The sequence below is a fragment of the Grampus griseus genome (genome assembly GCF_964374135.1).
Source record: "Grampus griseus genome assembly, chromosome: X".
Taxonomy (NCBI): Eukaryota; Metazoa; Chordata; class Mammalia; order Artiodactyla; family Delphinidae; genus Grampus; species Grampus griseus.
In genome coordinates this window covers 95,364,187-95,381,671 of record NC_138999.1, presented here as the reverse complement: position 1 = coordinate 95,381,671, position 17,485 = coordinate 95,364,187, and the positions used below count along the sequence as shown (strand labels likewise).

The window sequence follows — 17,485 nt, the reverse complement described above, 5'->3', positions numbered from 1 at the left end:
GTGCCTGTTTTCTCAACTTGCAAAATGCGAGTGATAATTCCTACCTTCTCTGAAGGTTTGCATTGACAGTGAAAACCAAGTGGATGTGTGAAATTGCTTTGAAAAGTATAAAGAGGTATATATATGCAAGGCAGTGTACAGCAGGGGAGAGAAAGAACTTGAATCCTGAGTCCCCAGATTGCAACTCTAAGAGAGAATGCGGGCAAAGCCTGAAACTCGGTACTTGTTCCCGTAGAGCCCAATGACAGCAGCCGCGTGCCCAGGCACTGACCATATGTCTCCAGCCTCAGGGAAAAGAATCTGAAAAAGAATATATATATATAAACTGAATCACTTTGCTGTACACCTGAAACTAGCACAACATTGTAAATTAACTATACTTCATTTTTTAAATGGTTATAAAATAAAACTAAAAAAAGAATAAGCAAAAAAAAGAAAGCTGTGGGGTGTCTAAAGGAAACAGGTGACAGGTTTAATGAGTGTCAGGCAGAAGGATAAAATAAATGGCATCACCTCTGCCTTTCTTTTCTATTTCTTTGTAATTAGATTTTCAGAGGTGCCCTGAGTGAGGGTGATGCCCAGTAATGCTGATGTTTTCAAAGTAGAGTGAGCCTTGCCAGAAACATGGGGGCAATGCTGAGAATGGACTCAGAGACAAGGTAACAATCTCTGGGCTGCCTTGAAAGTTTTACGGGTTTTTCAGTTTTTTGGCTAGGTCTGACCCCTCCCGCTGCCCCCAGTCGTAAAAACATTGAGCAGGATTCTTTGTACTGTTGTGTGCTGATTAGGCTGCCATAATTCCTGTTAGCAGACCAGGGCTGCTTCACTCCCCACTTTCTTACTAATTCACATTCTGGCTGGAGCCTGTCATCCAGCACCTTGTGCAGGAGCACAGCATGACCGTACTGCAGGGGGCCTCTCAGACCACCGGGATCAGGGCTAGAAACCATTGCTGTAGTGCTGCTTCCCAACCAGGGAGGATCACCCTACCACCCTCGTGGCTTTGGAAATGTTGAGGAACCGTTTTGGTCATCACAGTGATTGGGGAATGTCCTTGGCATTTTGTGGGAGGAACCAGGGATGCTAAATGTTTCACAGTGAGTAGGAACACAGTGCAGTGAAGAAGTGACTAGGAACAACGAAATTCCAGTGGTGACCCTGTTGAGAAACACTGGATAGCAGCCTCACCCAGAGGAGCCCAGGAAAGGGAGTCTCCTCCCAACCAGAGTTGATGGTGCACGTCTACTCATTCATTCATTCACTCATTCATTCATTCATTTCACTGAGTACAAGCTTGGGACCAGGTCCCACGTATGGTGCTGAGGTTTCAGAGTCCCTGCCTCAAGGAGCTCACAATCTAGTGGAGGAGACAGGCATAACGAAATCATTACAACATAATGTGATGAGTACCCCAGTAGAGGTATGGATGAAGGCCCATCAGGCAGAGACAGGAGAGAGAGACCCTGTACAAGAGCCGGGAGCCAGGCTCCTAAGAGAGGAGTCCACATTTGACATCCAGGCTGGGTTCTGAGAGATGAATGGGACTTTGCCAGTTGGAGAAGGGGGAAGGGGAGGGCATGCACAAAGGCATGTGGAGGGGGCATGACTGGAGTAAATATGGACTGTGCAGGAAGGAAGAGGCTGGAAAGGTCAGGTTGATGGAGGCCTAGTCTCAAAGGACCTCATATGTCCTAGAGTTTGACATACACCCAGCCCACTGCAGACATTGGGAGGAGGAGACATTTGTGTTTAGTACTCCCAGACATCTTTTTGCACCGCCTTTCCTCTCTCTCAGTCCTCCACATGCTCCCCTCTCTCCCAACCACTCAGCTCTCCCATTGTCACTGTCACCTGGTGGGAAGGAGGCTGGGTTACCCCTTCCGGGGGGCGGGGCTTCACTCTTTATCAACAGATACGGTGAACGCTTAACTAAAAGAAATCACAACCGATAGAATTCTAGATGTCAGTGGAGAGACTTTGGGGAGGGGACTTTGAAGACCCGAGCACTGAGGAGACGGCAGAGAGGCTTCCTTGAGTGGACACGCGCTCAGTGCCAGTGTGCGCGTGTGTGAGGTGCGTGTCTGAGTGGGTGAGATTGTGTGTGTGCGCGCCAGCGGGTAGGTAAGTAGTTCCCGCCTCAAGGGACTGTTGTGAGGATTAGATGAATTAGTACATGTAAGGCGCTTAGCATGGGGCCCAGCCCATAGTAAGGCCTCCATAAATGCAAGCTCTCATCATCATCTTAGAATACAGGGCCAGGGTTCAGTCTGGGGAAGTAGGAACACACTGGCCAAGATGGAGATGAGGCTTTTATGCTAAGACTTAGTGGCCGTGTTTGGCTAGTTTCAAACAGGTGCCTAGACCACATCCTAAGCCTAGAGCAATAGAACTTTTCAGCACGTGCCTTATCAAAATGTAAATTTTGGCAAATGGAGCCATAATTTGGTGTCCATTTGGATTCGTTTTCTCGGTCTCCACTCGGGGCACATGGCAGGTGGGAGGCTGTTGCTGTGCAGACGGGGCAGCCCTGCCTGGAGGCCCGGGCCGGCAGGTCTGTCCTCATGTGTAGGAACACAAACTAGAAGCAGCATAGCACTGAGGGCCAGAGCCAGGGAGACGCATTAGAAAGAAATTAACTTGGGAGGGGCTGGATGAGGGAACAAAAGTCTCAGCTGAAGAAGGAATGAGCAAAAGGGGGGAAAAAAAACTGGGAAGGACAGGATACATAAGATCGTCCAGCTGCCCCCAAACTGAACTTGCAATGTTTTCTGTGTTCTTTTTGGAAGAGGGGGTGGCTTGTCCAGCATTCAGTGGAAACTTGTTGATTGACACCGAGTTGGGCACAAGTTCAGTGTGAGTGCGCCTTCAGCTATTTATTTGATTTTTTCAAATTGCACCCTTTGCAGTTAAGACTGTTTAGTTTCTCCTGGCGCCCTGGGGCAGTGAGTTTAGATTGTTAAAATAGCAGCCATTAACACTCTCTGTGTTAGACACTGTCCTCCCCGCCCCCCTTCAGAGGAATTGGGCATGAGGTTGTTTGACACAAGTGAAATTCTCCTCACCCCGCTGAGAGAAGGGAGCGGAGGGAGAGTCCTCCTCTGAGTCAGAGCACATTCGCCTAGCCCTCACCCCCGAAGCCTCTAAGCCTGCCTACCCTCCCCACCATCCCCCCTCACACCGCCGTGACCCTCATGTGCACACTCCACCACACTCACTCACTCACACCCACACCCATCGCACAAGCTAGAGGAACCCTGGGGAGCCCTTGTGCCTCTCTCGCTGTTCCTTTTGTTTTGCTTTGCTTTATTTGCTTTGTTTTGATTTGAAATCAGTCTTTGGGATTAAATTGGATAATTTTTTTCATGTTATTAGTAGTGCTGTGGAGGGAGCATGTAAGGACTTTCTCCTCAGTGCTGGCCTTGCTCGCTTCTCCCAACTAATAAGTACAATACTGACTTTCACTGATCGATCGCACTGGCTCTGTCAGACTCTGCATACCATACCTCTTGGGCACATAGCCCAGGGAGCTCTAAAAGATGCACGAATTGCTGGATTATCTAGATTATTCATAGTTCTGTTTAATAGGGAAGTTTTCATGAGAGGGCCGGGAGGCTCTGGCTTTCCCAGAGGCCCTGGGGAAAGATCAAAGGAGCAGTCAGTGGAGCACCCTGAGTGGGGCAATCATGGTGGCCAGAGCAGAGTCCCACTGTCTGCGATGGTCAGCGTTTCTCATAGCTAAACAGACGCAATGAGCCGAGGCCTAGGAGTCATGGAGGGGAAGTTCTGTGTTCTCTGGACATCCTTGGGGCATGTTGTCTATACCAGTGCTGTTCAGTAAGACTTTTTGCGATGATGGAAATATTCTACGTCTGCACTGTCCAATATGGCAGCCACTGGCACATTTGGTTGTTGGACACTTGAAATGTGACTGGTATGACTGAGGAACTGCATTTTAAATTTTATTTAATGTCAGTAAGTTTAAATGTTAAGTAGACACATGTGACCAGTGGCTTCTGTAGTAGATGGCATGACTCTAGACCGTTTATTGCATACTTTTCTGCTGCATTAAACTTAAGTATGTACCTTCCATTTGTCTGTTCAGTGTCTTGCAGCTAAACCTCTTGAGGGCAGAAATTGTATTCTATGACCACAGAAAATTCTATCTTGAAGGGTTTTTTCGTCCAGCCCCCTCCCCTCACATTGGACAAACAGGGAGACTGAGAAAGACTCTATAACTTACCTGAAGCCACAGTGCTCATTATAATTAGGGGAGACTGGAACCCAGGTCTCCTTGCTTTCTGGACTGTGCTTCTGCACCATCTCCCTTGCAGAGAAGTTTCAAAAGAACAAATAACCACTTCCTTTCCACTCTCTTCACTGCTTGTAACTGAGATGAATCCCCTGATAACTGAAAATAATCTGGAAACCAAGTATCTTTATCTCCTCATGTGCCAAGACACAGTGTAGGCTCTGGACAAATGTTTGGGGAATGAATTAATTCTCTAAGCCGAGGGAGACGGGGCCTCTGCTCTGCGGATGTGGCCATGGCTTATGCAGGTGTTTGGGTATAGACCAGAGAACCTTGCAAAGCTGCCTAGAAGGCTCATGAAAATGATGTAGCTCTTGCACTCCAGGCCCCATCTGCATTCTGAATTCTGTAGACTTCATGGTAACCAGGAACATCGGGCATGACTCCGTCCCTTCTCCACTTTTCCTCTGGCCAAACACAATCACCTAAGAACTAAAGGTACCACGAGTAGGACTTGGGCCCCATATCTTACTGGTCACCTTAGAAATGGCGAGAAAACACCCCTCCAAACTAACTTCAGAATCAACTGCTGAAAAGGGAGACAATTTAACTCATAGGTCCAAGCAAAGTATCTGCTCATCTCCCTTCTTCTCTCCCTGTTTCCCAGCCCAGGCCTTTACCCCCAACCCAGAGCCACCAACAGTAACTCAGCAATAGCTGAACTGAAGCAAAACCTGTTCGCAGCCACCTAAAGCCGAGTTTTAGCTAAGCAGCTGGCTCCTCCAGGCAGCCCTGCCCAGAGCCAGGCCAAGGAAGGGAGCAAGTGGCCTGCGTCCCATCTGCAGTGGAATGGCCAGCCCGTTTGCTGGTACCACCTAAAGAAGGAGTGATCCAGTGCTGAGACAGAAGGCTTCCAGGGACCCGCCCAGCCCTAAAAATCTTAAGCCCAAGTATAGTCATTGGATGCCAAGGACACTGGAGAAAGTCTTTGGAGCATGTAGAACACCAAGCCAGTTGGAGTGCCTGCTAAGCCAGCCCAGAATTCCTAGCATTCCAACCACACCATATACACCCCCACCCCCAGAGGGCAGCCAGTGGCCACAGCAGACGCTGCGTCCAGTGGGCTGAGACCCTCATCAACCCCTCCAAGAGCCTGCTCCCTCACTTAGGGCCGGCCCGCTTGCCCTGTGCTGAGTTCAGGGAGGTGGACAAACCGTACCGCCCAGTGTAGCCTAAGCATCTTACTTGCCATGGAATCTCTAGGCAGTGAATCATTTCGAGCCAGCACTTAAGCAACTTTCCACTGAGTCATCCTGAGGACTGTCAGGTTCACTAATCCTGACATATACTGTGTATATCCTTTGTTCCGATCCTGTCCCCACTCCAATGCTAGGGGAGAGGGGGTACTAAACAACAGAACTATAAAGATGTGCTTATTGGAAGTCATTTGTATCAGGGCTTCCTTTGCTTCTCTATCTCCAAAAAGGCCTGAAGCACTCATTAAAATCCTGCCAGTACCAACCCTTGATCTGTGTATGCTCATGGCTACGTAGCTACCAAGAGTATGTACTCTTCACTCCGAGTGGCAATGCATGTTGGATTTCTTTTCCAGACACTCCATGGATCCGTTTTCATTTGACTTCTTCTAGACCAGGGGTCGGGAATTTTTTTTTCTGCAAAGGGCCAGATAATAAATATTTCAGGCTTTGCAGACCATACAGTCTCTGTTACAGCAACTCTTCCACTGTAGCGCGAAAGCAGCCACAAACAATATATAAATGAATGGGTATGGTCCACTAAAACTTTATTTACAAGACAAATTGCAGGTCAGATTTGGCCCATGATCCCTGTTCTAGACACAATGGGCTAAGCCCAGTTAGTAGGGGAGAGACCTACTCTAAGTCCAGTTAGTAGGGGAGAGCTGGTTTCAGCTGCTTGAGGGCCTACGAGTATCACTTTGGGGAAGTGACTACTGTTTTGTCCTCAATTCTTTGGGGGAAGAGATATAAAAATCAGAGTATTTTTCATCTTTCCCAGTTTGAATATGAAAGTCCATTCTTGATCAAATGTTGGATATCCTATAACAATCAGAACAGGCTGAATTATGATGCAGTCACAACCTATAGATCTCAGTGGCTTGAACCGACAAAGGTTTATTCCTACTCACACTGCATGTCTGTCTCAGCTTAGCACGTGTCATTCTCATCCGAAGACCCTGGCTGACAGAGCCTTGCCATCTGGAGATGAATTCCAGTGGCGTGGGAAGGGAACAGAGCAAGTTGTGCCCTGGATCTTAAGGACTTCTGCTCAAAAGTGACACAGATTACTTCTGCTCATGGATCATTGGCTGGAGCAAGCCACGTGGCCACGCTTTGACTTCTAGGGCACAGGGAAGTACAGTGCTGCCGTGTGCCTGGCAGGAGGAGAGCTGGAATATTGATAACTAGCCCTAATGTCTACTACACACTCCAGGAACTCCTTCCCAGGTTTCTTCTTCATGTCCTTCCTTGTCTAGCCCTTAGGTGATCTGGCCTAAGGTCTCTTTTGCCCAACCCTGCCTGGCTTCCCTCCATCCTGCTGGTCATTGGCACTGACACATGGGGAGATAGCTTAGGAACTAAAGCACTGGGACAGTAATCATTCCTTAAGAGGCTGTGGAGACCAGCCATGAGCATAAAGTCAGGACAGGTTCTTCAGGCCTTTGGATCCAAGGATTGATTGCCCTCGGGCAGTGGGTCTGAGAACAGTTGGGCCTCTCAGGCCTCTGGGTTTGATTTTACTTCGGTTTGCTTTTAATGGGGATTTGAATCTGAGAGGATGTTCTCGGCATATTGATTCTGGGCAGTTCCTGCCCTTCGTGTTATGGAGAGCAGTTGTCAAGATGGAAGAGGGAGGTGGAAAGTGAATTGTACGTAGTGATAGTAGGTGATATTAATGCAAGATTATGGGCTAACATGAAACTTATGGCTCCTGATTTTAGAGGAGGGAGTAAAGACAAAAGAATTAGGATAAGCTAATTGCCCTAACAATCCCCACATCTTAGTGGCTAAACACAATGCGGCGGTTGCTGTGGGGAGGGGGACTCTGCTCCATGCAGTAGCACCTCCCAAACTCATGACAGTGAAAAATGTCTCCCGACATTACCAGACGTCCCCTGGGGGAAAATCCCCCTCAGTCGAGAACCACTGCTGTAGTGCCAAAGTATTTGTGATTTTGCATAGATCCCTGCACTGCCTTAGGATCCTGTCTTTAATTATATGTATTTTGCCATTTCTTGTAGACATGGGATTTGGAGACAAAGGTTATGGTTGGCAGGGAACACAGTTCTAAGATCGCTTGCATTTGTACCCCCATGGGCCATAGATTGAGGCAGCTTGGAACAAGCACCGTCCGCAAACATTCAGAAGTGGGAGTGAAAAGCCTTCTTGATACTCATTAACCTTTGAGAAGGCACCTCATTTCTAGGGCGTTTATTGAAGGTTCTGAAGAAAATGAACTCTAGGACCGGAAGCCCTAAAGCGGTGCCTCTCAAACTTTAATGTCCACATGATCCCTGGGAATTTACAGATGCTGATTAAGGAGGTCTGGGCGGGGGGGGGGGGGGTCCTGAGATTCTGCATTTCTAACTAGCTCTCAGGTGACACTAACGCTGCTGGTCCCCATACCACATCTCAGTAGAGGGTTGGTGGTCTGTGAGAAGAGGAACTGGCCATCCAATGCCATTTTCAGGTTCTGTAGAGGGAATTGTTCTGTTCCAAGATGATTTCATTGGCCCAGTAACTAATAAGGCCACCTGCAGTTTTTAAACATCCCCTTTCTCTACCATTCTCAAGAAGACGCAACCCAAGGTTACAGTGCCACCCACCCACCCACCAAAGCCAAATCCCTGCTGGGCAAAGAGGAACTTAGGTAAGTGCACACAATACAGACAACAGAAAGGACATGTTAGGGAATCTAGATTCAAAAGGACTCCACTTGCTGACTGCCATAAGGTGGTGACTGTCCCTCAGGAAACGGAGGCATGAATGGTAAAGAAATGTCAAGGATTCATGCAAATTTCCAGTTTGAAATTGGGATTCTTCTTTTGGCAGCCAGGTGCTCATACGATAGCCCCTCTCCTCACTGTAAAGTTATTAGTGGGGAAGGTGATCGTAGGGGGGTCAGGGATTAAAAAGTAAGTAAGGTTTGTTACCATCTTTGGATTTACCAAGGCTAGAGAAGCAGTATGAGGCTGAATCATTGCTTTGGATCAATAATTCTCAAAAAGGGACCACCCGTTTGAGGCTAACATGAGGTGAGGTGACCGCGTACTCCCTTTTGATCAGCCGCCTTCTATTTGTTTTAGACCTTCTGTGTGCCTGAATGTGCGATCGAGAGAGAGCGGTTTCCTTTTCAGAGGCAACAGTGAGGAGAACTTAGGAAAAGCAATTAGAGTGACAAAAAAGATTTTGTGTGGGGGGCCATTTTATCCCAGCTGTAGTTTCAGACAATGCACCCTAGATTTTGAGAGCAATGCCATGCAGCTCCATGTCTTGGGCCCAAGACCTTGGCTCCACTTCTGGGTTGACCACTTCCTAACAGTTTCCTCATCTGTAAAGGGAGATAATAACAACCCCTACCTCATAGGGTGGCCGTAGGGAGAAGAGAGCTAACGAACGTGAACATACAGTGTTAAGCACGAGTCATTAACGATCAGCTGCTAATGTTATTGGTGCTATTACTGCAGCTATTGGAACTGTGGCTGTCAGTTCTTTTCTGCCTCTAAATTGTCCACATATGCCTCACTCCCATCAGTGACATTTCTCACTCTGTTCAGTGATTCCCAATCTAGGGTGGGCCGATGGGTGGAGCTTGAAATTACTCCCACCAGAGACCGTGGTCTGCTTGAGAATTGAGGTCCCTTTTTTGAGAATTATTGATCCAAAGCAGTGATTCAGCCTCATACTGCTTCTCTAGCCTTGGTAAATCCAAAGATGGTAACAAACCTTACTTACTTTTTAATCCCTGACCCCTACGATCACCTTTCCCACTAATAACTTTACAGTGAGGAGAGGGGCTATCGTATGAGCACCTGGCTGCCAAAAGAAGAATCCCAATTTCAAACTGGAAATTTGCATGAATCCTTGACATTTCTTTACCATTCATGCCTCTGTTTCCTGAGGGACAGTCACCACCTTATGGCAGTCAGCAGTGGAGTCCTTTTGAATCTAGATTCCCTAACATGTCCTTTCTGTTGTCTGTATTGTGTACGCTTACCTAAGTTCCTCTTTGCCCAGCAGGGACTTTGGCTTTGGCTCTTAAAAGATTTCCTAGGAGGAGAAACATGCTCTTTTCTGTTTTTCTCTAGTAGTTCGGTGACATGGCAGATGTTCCAGCAGCCCCGAGGCTTCATCTGCCACCGCCTTCCCTGCAGCCTCTGCCAGTGGCCTCCAGGGACCACTTTCTGAAGCCTGCTGCTAACACTTTTCCAAACACAACAAAAAGCGTGTTTGGGGATAAGTTTTCTCAATTAATCCTCAAGTACTGAATGCCTCTTTTCTTCCTTTAGTCTGTAATATGATGGCAATAGGCTCTTTCACTAGCCTCCTGACAGGACCTGCCTCCAAGCTCACGGCCTCTCCTCCAGTCATCCCGGAACAGTCTTACAGAAATGTAAATCTCATCGAATAACTGCACTGCTCAGATCACTTCACTGGCTTCTGGCTTCTCCTCGTATACAGGAACAATCCTAACTCCTAGGGCCAGACTGTATGTTTCAAGTTAATAGCACTCTACAGTATTTCACACGGGGCGTTTTCTCTTGGTTTGCAGTGCTCGCTCGTGAAAGAAAACAAAAGATGCAGGAGATGCTATGCAGCCGGGTAGGAGAAACATTCAGCTGGGTCTCAGCTGAAGGTTGAGTGACCGGAAGTGGGAGAGGCGTCCTGAATTCAGTACTTTCTAGCAAATATACAGATTCTCAAAATATCTAGTTATTGGATGTGGTATAGGACAGTGCTTCCCAAAGGGTGTTCCTGGGATGTTCATAGCTGTTAAACATGAGAAAAAAGAGGTCTGGTGGCTCAGGAAAGTCAGTTGGAGAAAATGCTGGGTTGTAGTTAAACAGCTTTCTTTACTGTGGGATTTCTGAGATCCTTTTTAACATGCCGAAAGGAATATTGTGAACAGAGACTGTGGATCTTTTCCCAGCTTTATCTGAAGCACAGAATTTTGTTTTCACAGAGCGTCTTGTGGACAAGTAGTGCTCTGCAGAGCGGACTTGGGAAATGCTGGTGTAGGCAATACAAAGGAATGCTTGACCGCACTCCCCACTGTCTCAGCCAGATGCCTCACATTGTTTCTGTAAATGCTGCTTGAGGGTAGTGACTAATTTGTCCATTTCAAAGGGTCATTGACCTTCAAAAAAAAAAAAAAAAGCCTGTTTCCCAAAGGATTAGAACCAACCAAGTAATAGTAGAACTCATTCTTTATTTAGGGAGAAGAGGAAGGCAGTGAGTGACACACATGCTACCACAAAACCTGTCATTAACAATTAGGCGTCATGCAGAAGAATTGATTTAACATTTTCATCTCAACTGCAAGTCCATTTATTACACCGTTGGATGATTAAAAATTTAAAAAAAATCATGTAGCAGCAAAAGAATAAGAGAAACCTATCAGATCCACTGCAGAAGGGGTTCTTTTTGTTCGGCTACACACCCAAGTTCAGATGAACATACGAGATTTGGGAATTAGCCCCTGAAAACAAAGGGATTTGTGTTTTATCTTCTTCCTCAATTGTTGGACTTGATTTTAGCAGGCTTCTCTTGCCCTCAGGTTTTGTGGCTCTGTGTAAAATTAGGAAACCTAAGTTTGAATCCTGGCTTTGGCACTAAATAACGGTGTCCCCTTGGAAACTCTAGGCCTCATTTCCATCTCTCAAAAGAGAAGGCCATTTCTAGTTTCCTCCTGGAGATATACATGGGAAACCCTAGAAGGCTTATGTAATGAGATTGGAATGGTGCATGAGCTGAATAGTGGAGCTGATGATAAAGCTGTTCAGTAAAGTGGAAGAAGACATTTTGACAGGAAAGAACGTAGAGGTTCCCTATGAAGATTGGATTATGGGAAGCTTTCCCCAGTAACAGCTCTGAGCCCACAGAAAGCTGAAAATAAGCGTGCCTAGCCCTACAGCCCTAGAAACTGGACTGAGTTGCCTGCAGATATCCGGTGATGCTGAGGTGGAACCCACAGGCTCCTCGCTTGTATTCAAGTAGTGGGGGCACCTATTCTGGATCATGGAATGCTTTGAGAATCTAATGGGACCCACGGACCCTCCTCCCAGTAGAATGCACGTACCCTCATACACTCAAAATGCACTTCGGAATCACTTTCGAGAATCCTATTTATTTCTCTCCAGCTCTCTAGGACTTAAATGAAGAAGGACCTCACTCTTGGCGGTGCACACTTATCGCTTAACAAAATTAATAATAGACCCTCAGTATTCGAGTACATGTCACTATTTGGGTGTTTGTCCCTTTGTTACGGTGCTAGAGCCAGGAGGAGATAGACAGGTCAAGACAGAAGCCCCACCTGCTCTGTACTTGGTGATCACTCGGCAAGCAGTCTACCTGTTAGCAGGTGTTAGGCTGTAGGTTACAGACAGGCAGACCATTAGAGTTGCTGCAAGGAATCAGAGTGTGTTTGACGGCTAGTGAGGGCTGGGTAGGATGTGAGTAAGCAGAGGGTAGTCTGTGGGCGTGGTTGGGTCTAGCATGAGTCAGGGCAGAGCTGGCAAGGGACACAGTGGGGATGGGGACCGGATGGTCTAAAGTAGAGTGTTCTTTAGCCGAGGGGATGCGTCTCTGAGATGTGCTTCATCACCCTGGCTGGGCCGTGCTGTGATGCTGCTTCGTACCCAGAGCTTCAGCTCCGGGTGCTTGCCCACAGGCAGGTGACTGACACAGCCAGGCTAGAACTCCTACCTGAAAGGCTGAGGGGTCTTTTCTGAGTTGGCAGAACCCTCATGGGATTTTTAGGCTCTGGACGCCGGACCGCTGGAGCAGACTCAGTTATACATCTCTTTTTGCCTTCAGACGGACTGCACTTGGTAAGCTGGAGATAATCAGAATCAATTGTCCACGTTGCATGTAGCTTCTTTTCTCCCCAGGCCTTTTCAAAAAATAGAATCTGGTTTGTTCCTTCCACGTCCCTGTAAAGTAGAAGCAAGTGAAACGATTACCCCCAACATACACACACGTACTCACGAATGCAGAAAGTTCTTTAGGAACCGAGGCCCAGAGATGCAAAGGGACAGCGGTCCCATCACACAGCAAGTCAATGGCCCAACCCAGCCAAGAATACATGTGCTCCCTTTCTCCCCCAGATCGAGTGCCAGGCCTGCTGTCACCCCTTGCCTCACGGAGGGATGCTCACCTCTTGCACAAAGCCTTTCCTCAAGCCATCCTTCTCCTCATCTGCCTGACAAGGTGGCATTTTCAGGCAGGGTCAGCTACTGACTGACAGCAGTTGAAACGTGAAAGGAAGTGGGATGAAAAACAGCCTGCAGGGCTTCCCTGGTGGCGCAGTGGTTGAGAGTCCGCCTGCCGATGCAGGGGACGCGGGTTCGTGCCCCGGTCTGGGAAGATCCCACATGCCGCGGAGCGGCTGGGCCCGTGAGCCATGGCCGCTGAGCCTGCGCGTCCGGAGCCTGTGCTCCACAACGGGAGAGGCCACAACAGTGAGAGGCCCGTGTACCGCAAAAAAAAAGAGCCTGCAGAGGGGTTCTAGATGAGGAGGGGACGAACTGGGATCACACCGGGGGTGTGAGCTTTCAGTGCCCTCTTCCCCTCTCTTCTGTCCAGCTGGACTGGCAGATGACTGTTTCCTCTCACTCGGCACCTTCTTCGTTGGGACAGAGTGTTGTGTCTGTCTGTTGAGCTGCAGAGTGATCTGTTGAATCTGCTGCAGGAATTTCCTGGCCCGGGACCCCACCAGGGGTTGGGCCGGGGGTCGGAGTAGGGAGGCCACTAGTCGTGCTGAAGAGTCTCCTTGAAGATTCAAAACGGGAGGGTCCTCCCCCCATCGCCCCTCCTTTAGCTCAGCTGTCTGGCAGACCTACCCCATCTCCCAGGGTGGATACCCCATGGACAAGATCATGAATTGGGATTGACTCCCTCCACCCCTCTGTGGTTCTCCCTTTGTCATTTACTTTTCTATTCGTCACCTGCCTCCCTGTCACCAGGGTACGCAGCACCTTCGTTCTGTCCAGGCCTGCCCCAGAATATTTTCATCATACCTGCTAGGAGTCAACTCCATTTTCCCCTCCTCTCAGCTCCCGGCGTGCACTGAGCTACTTTCTGTCTCTATGGGATTTGCCTGTTGTGGATATTTCATGAATATGGAATCATACAGTATCTGACCTTTTGTGTCTGGCTTCTTTCACTAAGCATAATGTGTTCAAGGTTCATCCATTCTAACTGAATTATATTGCATTGTATGATACACCACGTTTTGTTTATCAGTTCTTCCACTCATGGACACTGGGTGCTTTCTGCCTTTTGACTATTGTGAATAATGCTACTCTGAAGATTCGTGTACAAGGATCTGTTTGAGTCTCTGCTTTCAGTTCTCTTGAGTATATACTAGAAGTGGGATTACTGGTTCATATGGTAACTCTAGGTTTAACTTCGGAGGAACTGCCAAGCTTTCTTGCACAGCAGCTGTACCATTTGACATTTTTACATTCCTACCAGCAGTGTATAAAGGTTCCATTTTCTCCACATCCTTGCCAACACTTATTATTATCTTCTTTTTTACTATAACTGTCCTAGTGGGTGCAAAGTGGTGTCTCACTGTGATTTTTGTTCTCCTCACCGCTACCAAGATGTTGCTGTTTATTGGGGAACTGCTCCAACCTTCAGTATTCATTACTATGAACTTATTAAACCTCTGGGAAAGGCAGGGCCCTACTCTAACTAATGCTTGAAGTTGGGGCCATGTCAGGCACTCTGGCAGAGCAAAGAAGAAGAGAGTTTAGGGACAGAGTGAACTTGCCACCTTTGGAAGCTCTAGCATGGCATGAGCAGTCTGCTCTACCAATCATCTTCCCTTCCGCCAAAGCGACCTTTGAGTGCAGAAGTAGTTATACAAGTCTTCCCTGAAGAGGTGACACTGCAGCTGGGCCGTGAAGGGTGGACAGAAGGAAAATAGATGAAGGGGAGAAAGGGAGAAGCATTCTAAACTGAAAAATATGAACTACTTTCCAAAGAACAGCTCAGATACTGAACCAAAACAAAGATGAAACTCAAACCAATCAACAGTGACTTTTGTTTAGCAGCTCTAGAAAGCGTGCAGCAGGAGAGGAGGCTGGAAATGATGGCCAAAATGCAGTGGGAAAGGTGGTTTCTTTGCCCTTCAAGACCACTCAATCACAAATACACTCGTGACCCTTCTGACTCCTAAATTCACCTCTCTGGGACCCTCAGGAAATCCAAAGCAGAGACTATAGGTTTAATAGATGGCTCTGGCCAGAACTCAGCTGCTTGGCTAAAGAAATCACTCCTGGTGGGCTCCCCACTGAGATAGGGGGATAGGGCAAATGGAGTCAGCTGGAAGTTGAGCTATATAAGGATTCTTAGTGAACGTGATGGGCTCAGAAGTGACTCTCTAGTCACCACTCAGAATCCGGCAATACTTGAGAAGTTCTACAGGATAGTGAAAGACGGTTGTCTTAGTCAGTTTGGGCTGCTGTAACAAAAATAGCATAGACTAATGGCTTAAACAACAAACATTTATTTCTCACAGTCCTAGGGGCTAGAAAGTCCAAGATCAAGGTGTCAGCAGATCTGGTGTCTGGTGAGAGACCACTTCCTGGCTTGTGGATAGTCATCTTCATCCTGTGTCCTCATATGGCTGAGAGCAGAGGTCATCTCCCCGTTGTCTCTTCTTATAAGGGCATTAATCCCATTCATGAGGGCCCCGACTCCCAAAGACCCCCACGTCAAAGTACCATCACATTGGGGATTAGGTTTTCAACATATGAATTTGGTGAAGGGGACACAAACATTCAGCCTATAACAGGCACTGTAAGGAATAGGCAGCCCCAACCTGCTTTCTGCCTTCCATACACTCTATCCTTTACAGCTAATAGTAATGTAACGGTAACAGCATTCATTGAGCACTAATATGCGTCTGGTACTATGCTGAGCGCGTCATGGGTCTCACCTCATTTGATCCTCACAACAACCTGTGAGGTAGGTACTATTATCAGCCCCATTTTATCGATGTGTGAACCGAGGCTCAAGAATGTTAAATGACCTGCTCAGCTAATAAGTGGGATCTAATTACTAGTGGAGGTGGAATTTGAACACAATTCGGACACCCTGAAATAAGGCCTTTCCTCCCACTAGGACAGCTCTCAGAGGCTGTATTTTTAGTAAACGCCCCTACATTGAGCCTTAAGTTCTGGAATGTTTCACACTCCTTGCCCTGTGCTCTACAACCTCATTATAGATAAAGCATCAAAGGCCTAAGTTACAATTTAATTATCTAGAAAACAAACCTATTTTCAAACATTGTCTTCCATTCTCACCGTGCTATGAATTAGTCAATAAGATGAGTGCTAAGCTCCCCTATCAAGGCCTCAATGTGATGGGACACAGAGGAGTTAAGTTTTTATGGAGGAGGAGAGTTTGGGGAAGATATGAAAATCATAGGTCTCCGCCTAAGGACAGCAGGTCTAGATAAGTCATCATTTTGAGCAACCCAGGGCAAAAAGAAGTGATAATGTTTGGAGCGCTGACAGGAAGCAATCTAAATGGTAGGCATCATTGCTTTAGCTCATGGACCCATTTGAAGCAATACCTTTGATTTCAGTGAGCATCCCAGTCACCTGAACGCACATGACCTCAGAGGGTGAGCAAGGTTCTTGGAGGGAAACTATACATACCCACTGTTTGGGATGCATTAATTCTGCAAGATGCGTCACATCCTTGCTGTATGCTGTGACCTAGCTTGACCAGGATGCAGTGCCCAGCTGTTCTTCCCTCCTTGGAGGAGCACAGGAGGTTTCCCATTAGCACCCTTCTTTGCCTGCTTTCTTCCTAGCTGGGCCAAGGCCCAGATGTCAGCTCAAATTTACAGACTTTATTGAAAACAATTTGTTTCAGAGAGCAGTGTAATAGCCCCCCACTCTCCCCAAAGGGGCTAAATAGTGTCTGTAAGAGAAAACCGTCTCATTGTAGTCACACTGGGAACACAAGAGTCCTAGCTAAGGTCTGTCCCACTAGTAGGAATAGAGCTGGCTTCTATGACCAGCTCTGTAGGATTGATTTTCCACGGTTGGAAGGGACCCAAAATGGTCATCAAGTTTAGCCCCTCGCCTTGAGTTAGAGTTTTTTTAAACATACACTCTTCAAATTTAATTTTTCAGTGGGAAATACATTTGTATCATTCAAGAATATGAATGCATATGTGTGTATGTGTATATATGATTATACATGTTTACGCTCATAAAGGTATATGTAAAAGTATGCAGTAAGATGTCTAATTCACCCCTGTCCCACATCCATTCAATTCTTACCTTTCTCCTCAAAACATAGTCTCCCCTTATAACTTTTAGTATTTTCCTATGTATCCTTCCAGATTTTCTTTATGAAAATATAAGCAAATATGAATACGTACTCTTAAAAAAATTATATCCTCTTTACATAAAAGGCAGTATATTATCCAAATCATTTTGCACTTTGTGATTTTTTTCATTTAATAATCTGTTTTTCTGTATTAGTGCATAGAGAGCTTACGCATTCTTTTATACGACTACACACTATTTCATTGTATTAATGAACCACCACATATTTAACCAAATGTCTATTGATGGACACAGAAGTTGTTTCCAATCTTTTGCCATCACGAACAATGGTGCAGTGAATAACTTTTAGATTTTTCACACACACGCAAGTATATCTGTAGCGTGAATTCTTAAAAGTAGGATTGCTGGGTCAAAAATACACATATATATTTTTTTAATTTGCCACATCAACAACTTTATTTTCTCGCATAGAATTCAGGTATAAGCATGAAAAGTAGATTAGTTTTCAAAACCTTAGTTCTTCTTAAGGCTTATGTTAAATATCTTCTTTCCACCTAGCTTTGTGCTGGGTACTATGGTGTGGACAAAAGAACAGAGCCCATAAACTACAACCTCAAATAGTTTATAACTGGTTTGGAGAAATAAAATATATCTACATATAATGA

At 46.6% G+C, this 17,485-nt stretch overlaps 1 protein-coding gene across 5 annotated transcripts in view; it reads left to right on the top strand.

Annotated features, from left to right (window-relative positions):
* CHRDL1 (chordin like 1) overlaps positions 1-17,485 on the top strand; it is a gene marked incomplete at its 3' end in the record, with an annotated part of 114,860 nt that overhangs the window by 41,750 nt on the left and 55,625 nt on the right. The gene's annotated exons all lie outside the window — the stretch shown is intronic.